We start from the raw sequence: 13,950 nt of genomic DNA, 5'->3' as shown, positions 1-13,950 counted from the left end.
AAGACTTAAAACTTTAAGGAATCAAATCTTACGGAAGAAAAAAGAATGTTTGTATATGAAATATGTGTAATCCACTTATTTGAGAAATCATCCAAAAATTTGGAATGTTGCATGAATGCTCAGGCTTAAATTATTTATATAGGATCATAGGTCTAGTGTGGGTAGGTACTCCAGGTACATCTTTTCTAACCCCTGAAGTTTATAGATGAGGAAACTGAGGCCCAAGAAAGTTAAATGACTTATCCAGGGTCATGAAGTATCAGTAGTGGGATTTGAACCCATGTCCTCTGACTCCAGAACCAGTGCCCTTTCCACTGTATGATCTTATCTCCAGAATCCTTCTGATCTAGAGATTTGCTTTGCATAAGGGGAAGATGCAAAGAGTGGTTAGTTAATAGTTAAAATGTGTTTACATATTCCTGCAATCAAGGAAGAAGAAAATAGATTTTAGGAGGTAGTTACATCAGTATGTTCAGTATGTTCGTTGTCTTTTATCATCCTCAGAAATCCTCCAACTCAACAAAGTTGAAAAAATAGATTTTTTTGGTGCTGAAATATGTGTTTTAAGAATATGTTCAAACTGCCTTTGGATGCAGATAGCAGTATTTTTGTATGCAATAATGAATTCTGTTCCAATTTGTTCTATTACAATCAACATTCTTCATTATCCACCTGGAAAAATTTATCTTTGGTGATTGGCTCTTTACAAGGCTGATCTATATGTAAATGGAAAAGGTTCTGCGTATTACAGTGACATGCTTAAATAATCAAAGACCCTTTGAAAGCTGGTCCAGCCATGAGGACCACCCTCAGTTAAAAAGTTAATCCTTTAATAGCTAAAGAGGTTGCCCTTTCAGGCATAACTCAAGGCAGAGAATTTATTATCTGCGGCACAATCTCATTGGCTATGCAGGGTAAATAGCCTCATTAAGAATGGAATGTGAATGAGATACTGTACTATTCAAATAGGGCAAAAGAGGTGAACAAGATAAGAAAAAGATGTAGTGAATTAGGAGTCAACTCCCAGTTTTATTGTGCTTTTAATATTTTGTACTAATTAAGACATTTAAAGGGGCTAGTTGCTTAGCTTTGGTTAAAGGCTAAGAAATACTCTTGGCTCAATGGTTTATAGTCCAAGAAGGCAGTTTCAGAGAAATAATACCGCAGCGAATCACCTGTTAACCACATAAATTAGACTGATAGGCCTAAAAAACTATTGGCTATACTGTTTTTAATCCTAAGCACATATTTACCAGACAACCAGGGGTCCCTGGATTCATACTGGTAAGGATGATAGCAGCTAGCATTTGTATATTAAGTTTTCCAAAGCGCTTTAATATGGTTATCTTCCTCACGACAAGGTGAGGGAGGTGCTATTATTTTCCCTATTTTAGAGATACTTGCCTATATTCACACAATGAGTAAAAATTTGAACTTGGATCTCTCTTGACTTCAAGTGCTCTATCCACCAGCAACCTAGCTTCCTTAATTCTCTGATGAATCATTTGGTTAATGTCCCAGTGGACTAAACACATTTACTCACCTATTGTCAGAGTTTCAAAACAATGAGCAGAAAATACAGAAATTTCGAGTTGCAACAGACACTTTGGGTAATGAGTGCCCACAAATTTATTTCTCTTTCTCTTCCTGTTTAGCTGAAAGTATTTATTGTAAGGGGTTGACAGGATGATCAAATCTGAAATAAGAAAGTCAAAATTTGTTTTATTAGCTTGTAAGTAATAGAGATGGAAAGGATGTGGAGTAGAGGAAGCTCAATTCCTTGCCTTAGGCAGGCTAATGACTCAACTCTCCAGGAAGAGCAGATGTCCCTTAAAGACCTCCACCCTTCTTGGTTCCCCTTTCCAATATTGAAATGTCTGTATGGTTTAGTGTGACTATCCTTTAGGGCTCAAAATATTTGTTTGGTTGAGTATGCTCAGTACTTTTGATCCTTTTACCTGTAGTTGAAGGATCTTTTGTAGAGAAAAATTTGGAGAGAATACTCAAGGCCTAGAAAAAAATATCATTTAGCCCTTGAGTCCCTAATTAAATCTTTTTACTTCTCTGAATTTCCTCTTGCTAGAAGGGAGACATCTAACAGGTACTTTTGTTTTCAAGCTCCAAAATGACAAGTTTTTACAACCTTAAAAAAAGTGCTATGCAGGAATCAAGAAAAACTTGGATGCCATCATCCTAGGGATGAATTTACATTTATTTATGACTTTGCAAAGCACTGATTTATAGTGTTGGTTTATGGCTGAAGCCCTCTGCTAACCTTATCCAGGAGGTAGAATTGTTGGGTTTTGTAGGGATTTTTGATGATGATTTTTGTATATCTAGTTATTGTTGTTTCTAAAATTTTAATGTTTTATTGATGCTTTTTAAAAAATATCATAGTAATTTCAGAATTAGAGCCCCACAAACTCCCACCAACCCAGTTACAAAGAAAAATAGTTAAGACTTCATTACAAAGAAAAACAGTTGAGTAAAACCAACTGATACACTGACTATGGCCGAATGCTTAAGTAACATTCTAAAATCATAGTCCTCTACTTCTCCAAGGAAAAGAAGGGGCCACGTTTTCTTATCTCTTTGACACAGCTAAGGTTGGCCATTGTGATTGCTTTGTTCTGCTTACTTTTCTCTGCATCAGTTCCTACAGGTCTTTCCATATGTCTCTGAATTCTGAATATCTATTATTTCCTTTGGTTCATAATATTCATTTACTATAATTTATTCAACCACTTATTTTTCAGTCAGTTTATGCTGCCCCCCACCCCCTTGTTTCTAGCTTTCTCTTCCCACAAAAAGTGCAGTTGTGACTCCTTTGGTATGTCAAACCTCTCTATCTTTGACTTCCTAGGTGTGGGGATAAGGGTTGTATGTGAAATCTCTGAGTCAGTTGATATAAACAATTTAATGACTTTCCTCTTATAATTTCAAATTGTCTTCCACATCGGTTGAACCAATTCACAGCTTCACCAACAGTCTGTTTGTGTTCTTGTCTTGTAACTCCTCCAAAATTGACAATTTCTGTCTTTTGTAATCTTTGTCAATTTGCTGGGTGTGCAGTGAAGCCTCAGGGTGGTTTGATTTGTATTTTTCTTATTATTGGTGATTTAGGACAACCTTGTATGTGGGTTTTTTATAGTTTGTAATTCTTTTTTTTTTTTAAACTTCATATTTTTTTTTTACCATTTAGCTGTTGGGAAATGACTCTTCTGTAGGCCCAGTTCTTCTCTGGGTAAAGTTAAACTTTGGTGGCCCATACTTTGTTTCTTTCATGGTACTCCATGATTCTTCATTGCTGCTTGATGGTTCTGCAAGCTGTTAATTTGATAAATTCATCCATGCAATTTTGTTACTGTGTTAGGTTCACCTTACAGGTTAACACATTGGCATTTTACCAAAGATCTTCTTGAGACATTGCCTTAGTCAAAAAGGGAGAGTTGAGGGATATTTGGGGAGCAAGTTGGCCTTTTAGTGTCCTTCAAATTATATCCTACTGGGAAGTACTGGTATTGGTCCCTTACTAAATGTACCATCTGCATTTGTGTTAAACTAGGGAAGATCACAAGACCATAAGATCTTGAGATTTAGAGCTAGGAGAGACAGGAGGCCACTGCATAGCCATGCCTTAGAAATAATTTATTTTGAAATTTGTTTCACTCTCAAATATAGCTTGTCCATATCTGTGTGTATGCATATGTGTATGCATGCATGCAAGCAAACGTGTATATAATTACTTTGTAAAAGACCATGTAACTCTCATGCCATCCTGACAGCTAAAATATCCCATCACAAAACCAGCTTGGAATAGAGAAAATCCCATGAAATTGAATTGATCCTCAAATTATTGCTTAGATGATAGGACAGTAGAAATTTAAGAGCATATTAATGCTAATGGGAATTACTTAGCTAATGCTGTGCATGGCCACTGGAGAAATGCACTTAGAATCTGCCAAAGGGCCATTATGCTTATCTTTTCATAGATGCATGATTTGTTTTATTCTGAAAACATTTGAAATTTCAGGCTTTCACACGATGCCTTACGAATAGAAGTGTAATGATGCTGAAAACCAAAATACTGCTCTTTGGTGTGAATAGAGATGCAAAAAGAAAACTCCAGTTAATCATGCAGAGTAGGGGCTGTTTCATTAGGATTTGGGGGAAGGTGGTGGTGAACGGGGTTAACCGGTTTAGTTTTGTATTATTTTATTGCATTAATTCCTAGATTTAGAAAATTACAGAATATCTGAGTTAGGTAAAAGCTGCTAGACTGAAATACTTTTTAGAACATGAAGGTTCTCTATCAAATTGCTTCATCTCAAGGATGGGGGCAGTCAGGGAGAAAAGGAAAAAATTTAGAATCCAAAATTTTCTTAAAAGAATGTTAAAAATTGTTTTTACATGTAATTGGGGAAATATTATATTAAAAGTTAGAAAAAAAACCCATGAAGGTTTCCTAACTTGGGCTTCTCCAAGGCATCTAAAAAATGGAAGTACCCTTATGGTAAGACCAGATACTTAAAAACATTTTGCCGTTTTTAATCTGAATTCTGCCTTAAGTGTGTAAGCAACTTGCTCAACCTAACTGATCTTTTATTTACGCTTTGAAAATAGAGCAGATAAAAAAGCATAAGCGTGCCTGATATTATGTTGTGTCATATCTAGCTAAAAAGATTGAAATCCTGAGAAACAATTTTCTGAAGAAATGAAATACTATGCCCTCCTGAACCCTTGGGGAACGCAGCCTGGTTGTTTGCTTAGAATACGAAACTGCAGAGCAGCATAAGTAAAATGGACAGCCATGTCACATGTGTCCCATTTCTATTTGTGTGGTTTGGGAATGATGTTTTAAAAAATGTTTTCTGCCCCTGTATGAGTGTGTATGTGTTTGAGTATGTTTTAAGAAACAAATGGTGCCAATAACGTTTGCACAACTCTGCTGAGAGGAGGCATTCCAAATCGGATTGATTGATTGATTTTCCAGAGGAACTTGGGAAGCTGTTTTGTAAAATTGAGATTGTATTAATTCTGGAAAAATTTGCAAAGAGAAATATATCGAGAAGCTGTTTGCATTATGGTCCCTGAAAACATTAATGTTGACTTCAAAATTGTTTGGCTATTGGACATTTGAAATGGCCCTGGCAAAATTTGTTTGCCTTGCCAAATAGTGAGGTGTGAAAGGCCTGCTTGTTAGGAGAAGAGGGAGGAAGGAAGGTGTGGTGTTTTTTTTTAAGGCCAAAATAAAGAATGTTTCATATGTTCTAGCCACCAGGTTTTCCGAAGATAAAACGTTTTTCCTTACCATTTAGAATGAATTTCTGGATATTGTCACATCTGGCCTCCCAAATAACAAGTACTCCCTTAGGGTAAGAAGACTTGAGAGCCTAGATAATTCAGCATTGCTAAGGTCAGAGGTGAAGATTCTGCAAAATCCAGAATACTTTGCAGATTAGCTTAATATACACAGACACTCTTTGACTACATATCTCATGTTCTTGCTGCAAGATCCCAAAACTGGAAAAAGAGAAGTATCTTTTTTTTCTTTTATAGGCCCAAATAAGACTAATTAAATAAGTTTTTGATAAGGATTTTTCTTTCCCATAGAATGTATGCCATGTTATAAAATCACGATGATATATTGCTGGGCAAAGCTACCTAATGGTGACAGAAATTCAAGTAGCAGTTTCTAATTTTAATGCAGAGAACGCTTTCCCCCAGGATATAAGAAATATGTGTCACACTGTTCAGGCTGCTAAGGGTTATAAGCTCTAATTGTCTTTTCAAGGACTCAGAGTGCAAATTCTGTGAAGAAAAAAAGCCAGTTTGAGATGAGACCAAAATTGTAAGCTAACTCATTTTTGAGTGAGTGTGGTTTTTTTGCTTTTTGGAAGGGGTAGGATAGGGATGGGGTTAAGTGACTTGCCCAAGGTCACATGGCTAGTGTGTGTGTGTGTGTGTGTGTGTGTGTGTGTGTGTGTGTGTGTGTGAAGTGTCTGAGGCTGGATCCGAACCCAGGTCCTCCTGACTCAAAGGCCACTCACTGTGCCACCTAGCCACCCCAAGTGAGTGTATTTGTAAAGAAAGGAAAGAAGGAAGCATTTATTAAGCACATCCTATATGCCCAGCACTGCACTAAGCACTTTGCAGATATTATCACAACAGCCTTGGGAGTTAGGTGCTATTATTATTCCCATTTTACAATTGAGGAAACTGAGGCTGACAAGAATTTAAAGTCAGAGTCACACAGCTGGTATGTGTTTGAGGTCAAATTTGAATTCAGGTCTTCCTGACAACAGGCCCAGTATTCTATCCATTTAGTTGCCTTTGGGGCATCCAGGTGGTGCAGTGGATAGAGTCCGGGCCTGGAATCAGAAAACCTGAGTTCAAATCCAACCACAGACACTTAGTAGTGTGTGACCCTGGGCTAGTGACTAAATGCTGTTTGCCTTACTTTCCTCATCTTTAAAATGGAGCCAGAGAAGGAAAAGGCAAACCACTCCAGTATCTGTGCCAAGATAATCCCAAATAAGGTCACAAAGAGTGGGACAAGACTGAACAACGACAACAAAAATTGTCTCTGGGTAGCAAACGAGGGAATTAGAGATCTGGGTTTGAGTTCTATCTCTGCAACTCATCTCTGTGACTTTGGGTAGGTCACTCATTTGTAACATGAATAGGTTGGACTAGATCATAGAGTGATAAGGGTCCTGAGGGGCCCATCAGCTCTAAATCCTGGGATCTTATGCCTCCTCACCCAGGGTGCTATCAAGAAAGCTGTAAATCTAGGAAGACTAAGGTTTTAGGTGACTGCTCTCTGGAATAATTTGCAAAAGCCCCTGCTTAGGTTTCTCAAGATGATTTCCTAACAGGAGTCTTGAGTATTTCCTCAGACTACATTTTCTTTAGCACTAAAGACATTCCTACTTCCTGTCTTCCCTTATTAAGGTGCACATTTGATTTAATTGGGATTTTTGTGGTGGAGGTTAGAGGAGACCAGATTTTAGGCAGGAGAGGCAAGAAACACTTGAAAACTTCATGTGGGCTCCTTATAATCATGTTTATAAAGTGCTTTTTCAAAAGAATCTTAGCACGTTTATGAGACCATCCCTACTGGCGATCAGAAATTTGTCTTCTGGGTAACCACATCTAATTTTCTGTCTTTTCGTGTCCTGTAGCAAACTGAACTTGGAGTAAGGAGAGTTGGGCTCAAATCCAGCCTCAGGTACTTGTATGTGCATCCATGGGAAAGTCCCTTAACCTACCAGACTCTTAATTTTCTTATGTATATTATAGGGTCATTGCTGGCACTACTGATCTCATAGCTTGCCGCCTCATTCCTTCTCTCTCCTTCAGTTTCTCATTATATGTTTATCTTTTCAGACATGCTCAGGTCTCCCCCAGATCCAAGCTTCATCTAACCCCAGTATTCCCTCAGGATATAATCTTATACCTCACCTCCCTTTTATTGCCAAACTCTTAGAAAGAGTCATCTCATCTAGATTGCAATGCATTCCCTTCCTCGTTACTCACTGACTTCTCAGTTCCTTGCAATCTGAATTCAGACTCCACTCTTTGACTGAAACTTCTCTCTCTGAGGTTGTCAGTGATTTTCACTAAGAAATCTGATGGCGTCTTCTTTAGCCTTGCTCCTCCTTGCATTCTTTGTGGTGCCATCTCTCTGTCAGGTGCCACCTGATTCTCTAATTTAAGATAATCCACTCTAATTTCTGTCCTGAATCACCAAAATACATCTTGGATGTCTCTACCTCTGTATCCCACAGGCATCCTGTGCTCAACATTTTAAATTTTGTGAAAGGCACCATTACTCTTCTAGTTGCCCAGATTTGTAACCATGAAACCATCTTTGACCCTTAACCTTTCTCTCACTTCTGAGATTCACTCAGTTGCAAATTCTTGTTTATTCTACTTTCATGAATCCATTTGCATCCACTCCTTCCTTTACATTTGTGCAGACATCATGTCTTAAATTATTGCCTTGCTAAATTGGTTTCCTTGTTTCTTTCTTCTATCCAATCCATCTTCCACACTGTGGTCAAAATAATCTTTCTAAGACATAGTTCTGATCAAGTCACCCCCTTGCTCTAAAGCTTTCAGTGATCTCTAGGCTACATTTGACACTGTTAATCACCCAAGCTCTCTTGTCTCGCCTATCTATCCTGTCTCCCTCGGTGATCTCATCAGCTCCCCTGGTTTCAATTGTTATCCCTATGTATATGATTTTCAGATCTTTATCTAGCCCTAGTCTCATGTAACCAAGAGTTACCTCTTGGATATATGAACTGGATGGCCCATATTCATCTCAAACTCAGTATACCCAAAACAGAATTCATAATCTTTCCCTTACAACCTTCTCTTCCCTATTACATTCACTGCCCTTCTGGTGACCCAGGCTCACGATCTCATTGTCACCTTCACCCCTTCATTTAAACTCACCCCACCTATCCATTTCCAGATTTGGTCTTTTTTGTCTTTATAACATTTCTTGGACATCATCCTTTCTTTCCACTCATGCAGTCACCTTATCCTAGACCTGGCTCTCATCACTTCTATCCAGGACTATTCCAATAACTTCTAATTGGTCCCCCAGCCCGTCTCTTGCTGCTCCTCTTCCTCTGCCACTCAGCTGTCATGGTGACTTTTCTAAAGTACAAGTCTGACCATGTAACCTCCCTCACTCTATGCTCCCATCTCCAGCCTCAGTGCATTTGTAGAAGTGGGGCCTGCTGCTCACAATGCATCACTTCCTCATTTCTGCCTCTGAGAATCCTTGTCTTCCATCAAGACTCAACTCAGGTACTTCTTTCTCTGAAGTCTTCCTTGATTCCCCTATCCTCTCTCCTTGTTATCTCTCTCTCTCCCTTTCCCCTATTTTTCTTTGTACCAAACTTATGTCATTGTTGTATTTCCCTAGCATAATATTAGCTCCTTGAAGGCAAGTGCTTTTATTTTGTCATTGTGTCTTACATGGAGTAGGAGCTTTCTGTATCAAAAAAAAAAGTTTTACAAATGCCTTTCATATTTATATCAGTCATTTTCCCTATTTACCTTCCAGAATGAACCATCCATTGTGACAAAGAAAAACAAAACAGACCAAAGTATTCTATACAGAGAATGTGTCTGACTTCACAAACCATATTCTGTCCTAATAGTCCATTTCTCTGCCACAAGGGAGGAAGAATGTTTAATTATCTCTTTTCCAGGATCTTCTCTGTTTTGTCCCATTACTCAGAGTTCTGTTTCACTTAGTGAACTGTTCATCCACAATGTCAAAGACATGTCTATTGTTCACTTGGCACTGCTTATTTGCATCACTTTATGGTCACAGCTGCCCATTTTTCTCTGAATTCCTCATATTTTCAATTTCTCACTTCACAATATTATGCTATTGGTTCAACATAAGAAAATAATAAACCATATGAATAACATAAATAAAATGAACTATATGATTATATCAATAGATACGGAAAAACCTTTTGATAAGGTCCAACATATTTGGACCTTATTATAGGAATTATAGGAATAAATGGACCTCTCCCGAGTATAATAAGTTGCATTTTTGACTATATTTATCACATAATAATTATATAAAGCCAAGAGCAAGCAATGGAGAAAAGTTAAAGGCCTTTCCAGTAAGATCAGAGGCAAGGCAAGAATGTTCTTTATTCCCACCACCATTTAACAAGGCACTAGAAATGCTAGCTCTAACAATTAGACAAGAAAAATGAAATTGAGGGAATAAGCGTAGTCAAAGCAGAAACAATTAGCATTTCTTTTTTTCAGATGATGCGATGCAATACTTAAAGAACTACAGAGAGTCAAATAAAAATTAATTGAAATAACTTTAGAAAAGGGGCAAGATATAAGGTAAATCTGCATAAATCATCAGCATTCATATATATGTATGTACATATACACACATATGTGTATGTCTATATATATACATATACAGACATACGTACATACAACAAAACCCAGCAAGAAGAGCTAAGAAGAGAAATTCCACTAAAAGTAACTAGAGATTCTATGAAATATTTGGGAATATATCTACCAAGAGTCACCCAGGGACTATATGAATCAAGCTATAAAGGCTTTTTGCATAAAGACAGACCTAAATAACGGGAGAAACAATTGTCTGTATAAGATTGAGCCAATGTAGTAAACATGACAATGCAAATTAAATTCATTTATTTCAGGACTGTATCAAATTCCCCAAATAATATTTTATAGACCAGAAAAATAATAAAATCCATATAAAGGAACAAAAGGTCAAGAATCTCAAGGATAATAAAAACTTCCAAAGGAAGGGAGGGTGTCAGTGTCAGATCTCAAAGTATTCTGCAAAGCAGTAATCATTAAAAACAATGTTGCTCAGTAGAACAGATTGGGTGTGCAACATACAGAAGCCAACAAACAGCAGTAGAATGTTTGATAAAACTAAAGATTCCAATTACTATTTGATAAAATTGCTGAAGAAACTGGACAAGGGTTTGGTAGAAATTAGGTTTAGAGAAACACCTCATAGTATACACCAAGAAAGACTGCAGATATATTTGTTGTTGTTCAGTCCTTTCAACTGTGTCCCCCTTTTGGGTAATTTTCTTGGCAAAGATACCGGAGTGGTTTGCCGTTTCCTTCTCTAGTTGATTTCACAGATGAGAAAATTGAGGCAAACAGGGTTAAGTGACTTGCCCAGGGTCACACAGCTAGTAAGTATCTGAAGCCAGATTTTAACTCAGGAAGATGAGTCTCCCTAGCTTCAGACCCCATGCTTTATCCACTGCACCACCTAACTGCCCTTCTGAATGTACACATAATCTAAAAATTAAAGGTCACGTTACAAATTAGAAGAGAAAGGAAGGAATTGCCTTTCAGATTGGAGAAGAGTTCATGACCAAACAAATGATAGGTCTCCCAATAGAATGTAAATTTCTTGAGAGCAGAGATTATTTTTCTTTTTGCACAGTGCCTAGTACATAGTAAGTGCTTAATAAATGCTTTGTTGCCTGCCTGTTTGTTGGTGGATTGGTCCAGCTATTCTAGAAAGCAAGTTAGCACTATGCCCAAAAGTTAATAAACTGTGCATACATACCATTTGATCCAGCTATTCCATTACTAGGCTCATAGTCCAAAGAAATCAAAGAGAAAAGGACCTATGTATAAATAAATACTTATAGCATCTCTTTTTGTGGTAGCACCAAATCAGAAACTAAGCGGGTGTCTGCCTATTGTAGAATGGCAAAACAAATTGAGGTCTACGGATGTAATGAAATATCAATGTAGCAATAACAAATGATGAAATGGACAACTTCAGAGGAGATTGGGAAGCCTTTTCTGAATTAAAACAGAGTGAAATAAGCAGAAATAGGACAATTTACACGACGATAACAACCACGTAGAGAAAAACAGCTTTGAAAACTTTAGAACTCTGACCATTGCAATGATGAACCATAAGTCAAGTAGAATGATGGAACATACCACTTGCCTTAGGCCAGAGAGGTGATGAACTTAAAATGTAGAGACATTTTTGGATATGGCTAATGTGGCAATTTGTTTCACTATACTATGAAACTATCTACTGAAGACTTTGTCAGGTTTTTTAAAAAATTGCTCAATGGGAAAAGGACAGTGGAAGGAACAAAATAATTTTAAAATCTTTTTAAGTTGAAAAACAAAAATAATAAGTGTTTTAAAAAAATACAGAAGAGAGCAATAGGAATGCCAGAGAAAACCACAGAAAAGTAGAACAGCTTTAAAAGTTTCATGCTGAATTTATTATATGCTTAAAAAGAAAAGCAATTTGTACACAGTGATTTGCAGTTTCATGTATAATCCTTTTTATGTTCTATGTATAATGATGTATAAATGTATAATTTTGTCTGATGTTCAAGTTCAGAATTTTAAAAATAAAATTAAAAAGATTAAATTTATCTTTCTCTTCTCATATCACAATTTGTGACTGTCAGATCATTCATTCATTCAACAAAGATGTATTTTATACATATTGTCTTGTGTAGGTGCTGAAAGGATACAGATATGTAGTTCATATTCTGAAGGAATTTAAAATTTAATGGAGGAGACAACTAAAGGTCAAAATCTTCAGTCTTGCACTCTCAACCATATGCAGCCTGCCTCTGGATTGTTGCAAAGGAGGTCTAATTTCCTGGCTTGTTCACAAGGCACCATGCAAGCTGGACATCTAATTCACTTTGCATTCTAACATATAGGGCATAACCAGGTCTAATGTTTCCATGTGACATCTGAGATTAAATTTAACAATTAGTGGGTACCTACCATGTGAGGACATAAACACTGGGAGAGGGGGCAACCACATGCAATGACCAGCAACTAACTGCCACCAATGGATAGGTAATAAAACCTTGGGAATCATAGAGCTGAGTGTTCTCCTTACAGTTGGACCCTTCCTTTAATCCGATTTATAGCCCAACTACCATCCATGATGGGGTGGGGGAGGGACAATCCATGGGCAGATATGACTGATAATTGCCTCTGAAGGTACCTCTCCTCCCCCCATCTCCCAAGCAGTCACAACTACCAAAGACAGAAAAATTCATTTCTCTCCTCCAACTGGTTTTAGATATGGTTTTATCTGTGAAAATGATACCAAAGATGGTAAGAATATTGCCACTTGTGTTGTACCCAAAGGACCACTGGGCCCTCCCATATGTCTTGTAACTGAACCCTTTTACAAATGTTGTCTCCCCTTATTAGAATTTTGGACAGGGATGCCTCACTTGTCTCATTGTTTTCCTAGTGCTTAGTGCAATGCTTGGAACATGGTAAGACCTCATTAAATGTTCATTCATTCATCCAGAAGCTAGTAATCTCATGGGCTGGGTGTCACGTACACAGATCACTGTCATACTTAGTGGATTTGTAATCTCATCCATGTGGATAACCCCCTCCAGTGGTGCAGACTGTGTAACTTCATGTCATCTTATCCTATGGGACTCCCCTCTCCAGCTTCCCATAAATCCTTCACTGACTGTGCTGGGACCTCCATTTATGTCTTTTAATATCATGTGGGTACCAATGGAGCACTTGGACTGTCCATCTGCTATTTCTCACTCCCACAACATTACCAACCTATTTTTTCTTTATCATACATATTCTAAATGATGTCTTTCATGCTATTCTTGGAACACAAATCATTGGTGATATGCCACATCCAATTTGTACTGACCATACATCATTCCACTACTCTTTGGGTCACTTGTAATTTTGATTCTTCAGAGTGTGGTGAAGCAGCTAGGTAGAGCAATGGCTTGAGTTCTGGACCTGGAATTAGGAAGACCTGATTTCAAATCCAACCTCAGACACTTACAAGTTGTGTGACCCTGGGAAAGTCACTTGAGGGCATCTGTTTCCTCATCTGTAAAATGGAAATAATAATAGCACTTATCCCAAAGGAATATTGTGAGAATCAAATGAGTTAATATTTATAAAGCACTCAACACAGTGCCTGGCACATAGATGTTTAATAAATGCTTCCTTCTTTTATTTTTCCTTTCTTTACATGATCATGTTGTATCTCTGCAAGAATGCCAGTGCTATAATGATGGGTTTTTGTTTCAAGGATCACTTTAGAGCTATTATAAGTACTGGTCAATTTTCCAAATACAATTCTTCCTCCCTTCCTTCTATTTAGTTCTTGAGACCAGTTCATTACTCATCTGCAGCTCCCACTAAAGGTATATGTACCAATGAACCAACTTAATGGACAACTACATCTTAGTATTTAGACAATTGGCATTATTCATCCACTTGATCTTTCCATTTCATAATATCAGGCCAAACTCTTGAGTGGTTGTGAATCTAATTTATCTCTGGATGTTTCCTATGCCTGGAATGTTCTCCCTTCTCACCTACTCACCTTCACATCTTAGATTTCCTGGTTTCCTT

The sequence above is a fragment of the Petaurus breviceps genome, unplaced genomic scaffold (assembly GCF_028583685.1).
Source record: "Petaurus breviceps papuanus isolate PSGF00001 unplaced genomic scaffold, PetGlider_PUasm1.0 90763, whole genome shotgun sequence".
Lineage (NCBI taxonomy): Eukaryota > Metazoa > Chordata > Mammalia > Diprotodontia > Petauridae > Petaurus > Petaurus breviceps.
The sequence above is the reverse complement of the archived record's forward strand: the minus strand, read 5'-3'. Positions refer to the sequence as shown.